This window comes from Cherax quadricarinatus, chromosome 88 (assembly GCF_038502225.1).
Source record: "Cherax quadricarinatus isolate ZL_2023a chromosome 88, ASM3850222v1, whole genome shotgun sequence".
Taxonomy (NCBI): domain Eukaryota; kingdom Metazoa; phylum Arthropoda; class Malacostraca; order Decapoda; family Parastacidae; genus Cherax; species Cherax quadricarinatus.
Window position 1 is genome coordinate 9311996 of NC_091379.1, and position 2500 is coordinate 9314495.

Here is a 2500-nt window from a genome sequence, read left to right on the forward strand (position 1 = left end):
CCATTAATGTGTCTCTGTAATCTTTAGTCTACCACCCAGATAATGTGTATGGGCGTGAATAATAAAGATACTAAACTAAAAACACTAGAATTATTATTATTATAATCAAGGGGAAGCGCTAAACCCGGAAAAACACTAGAAGCGTGTCCACTCTTCCACCATCTCCAGTACTAAAATCATCCATATTACGTCACACTCCCTCCACTGTCTCTAGTATCAAAATCACCTCTGTATTCGACTGAAAAAGACTACTGCAGAGGCTAACTCATCAATAGATACCCAAGTGTTGTGGTCACAGAGGTGGCCCATGCTAACCTCCCTATGGTGTATAAATATACCTATTTGGATGAATCTTATTGCAGCCAGCTGGCCCATTGGCTTACACACTGGTTTGGAGTTTTACCACTCGCTTGCCATGGGTTCAAATCCCACCCGGTCCCTGGTTTGTTTACAATCGTGTTACCACGATTCCGTGAGTCACAGTCATTCTGTGTTATATTACCTGACTGCATCTCATCTCACCTCAGCCTTTTTTTATATGTCAACATTGTCATGTCACTTGTGCTCTATGATTATTTTATAAAGCCCGTGTATGGGCGAAATGCTGTCTTTAAAGTAAAGTTCTTGTCTACGAAACAGTGTCCAGTTACCATACTGGCAACACTGTCAGTGTAAAACATTCTTCTGACAAGCAAGATACATGGACAACGTATCATCAATAAAGATAGGCAGTTGTTGCACATGTGTCTTGTATATCCACTGGTCAGTATTGTGTGAGGTGTTAGTATGATGTTTGATGATGACGAAAATAATACCGTTATATGTGGTGCCTTATTGAGAAGGTCAAGGTATTGTGTTCATGGGTACACTAGTGTGTTTAGGAGGAATACTGTGTTCATGGGTACACTAGTGTGTTCAGGAGGAATACTGTGTTCATGGGTACACTAGTGTGTTCAGGAGGAATGTGTTCATGGGTACACTAGTGTGTTCAAGAGGAATACTGTGTTCATGGGTACACTAGTGTGTTCAGGAGGAATAATGTGTTCATGGATACACTAGTGTGTTCAAGAGGAATACTGTGTTCATGGGTACACTAGTGTGTTCAAGAGGAATACTGTGTTCATGGGTACACTAGTGTGTTCAAGAGGAATACTGTGTTCATGGGTACACTAGTGTGTTCAAGAGGAATACTGTGTTCATGGGTACACTAGTGTGTTCAGGAGGAATACTGTGTTCATGGGTACACTAGTGTGTTTAGGAGGAATACTGTGTTCATGGGTACACTAGTGTGTTCAGGAGGAATAATGTGTTCATGGGTACACTAGTGTGTTCAGGAGGAATACTGTGTTCATGGGTGCACTAGTGTGTTCAGGAGGAATACTGTGTTCATGGGTGCACTAGTGTGTTCAGGAGGAATACTGTGTTCATGGGTACACTAGTGTGTTTAGGAGGAATACTGTGTTCATGGGTGCACTAGTGTGTTCAGGAGGAATACTGTGTTCATGGGTGCACTAGTGTGTTCAGGAGGAATACTGTGTTCATGGGTGCACTAGTGTGTTCAGGAGGAATACTGTGTTCATGGGTGCACTAGTGTTCAGGAGGAATACTGTGTTCATGGGTACACTAGTGTGTTTAGGAGGAATACTGTGTTCATGGGTGCACTAGTGTGTTCAGGAGGAATACTGTGTTCATGGGTGCACTAGTGTGTTCAGGAGGAATACTGTGTTCATGGGTGCACTAGTGTGTTCAGGAGGAATACTGTGTTCATGGGTACACTAGTGTGTTCAGGAGGAATACTGTGTTCATGGGTGCACTAGTGTGTTCAGGAGGAATACTGTGTTCATGGGTACACTAGTGTGTTCAGGAGGAATACTGTGTTCATGGGTGCACTAGTGTGTTCAGGAGGAATACTGTGTTCATGGGTGCACTAGTGTGTTCAGGAGGAATACTGTGTTCATGGGTGCACTAGTGTGTTCAGGAGGAATACTGTGTTCATGGGTACACTAGTGTGTTTAGGAGGAATACTGTGTTCATGGGTGCACTAGTGTGTTCAGGAGGAATACTGTGTTCATGGGTGCACTAGTGTGTTCAGGAGGAATACTGTGTTCATGGGTACACTAGTGTGTTTAGGAGGAATACTGTGTTCATGGGTACACTAGTGTGTTCAGGAGGAATACTGTGTTCATGGGTGCACTAGTTTGTTCAGGAGGAATACTGTGTCCATGGGTGCACTAGTGTGTTCAGGAGGAATACTGTGTTCATGGGTACACTAGTGTGTTCAGGAGGAATACTGTGTTCATGGGTGCACTAGTGTGTTCAGGAGGAATACTGTGTTCATGGGTACACTAAGTATTGTGTGCTCAGGAGAAATATTGTGCTGTGGACGAAATAAAACTCGTAGTAGTCTGAATAAATTTGATAAAAGCTACAATGAGAAAGTGTATTCACAGTAACTTACAGTGTCACTCGTATAGATAAATACAATAAGACTTAAAATTTT

General features: G+C 42.6%; 2 protein-coding genes across 7 annotated transcripts in view; one reads left to right on the forward strand and one right to left on the reverse strand.

Moving 5' to 3' along the window:
• Window positions 1-2500, forward strand: part of LOC128698484 (adenylate cyclase type 2) — a 346235-nt gene that overhangs the window by 318864 nt on the left and 24871 nt on the right. The gene's annotated exons all lie outside the window — the stretch shown is intronic.
• Window positions 1-2500, reverse strand: part of LOC128698486 (uncharacterized) — a 145625-nt gene that overhangs the window by 19542 nt on the left and 123583 nt on the right. The window lies entirely within an intron of this gene.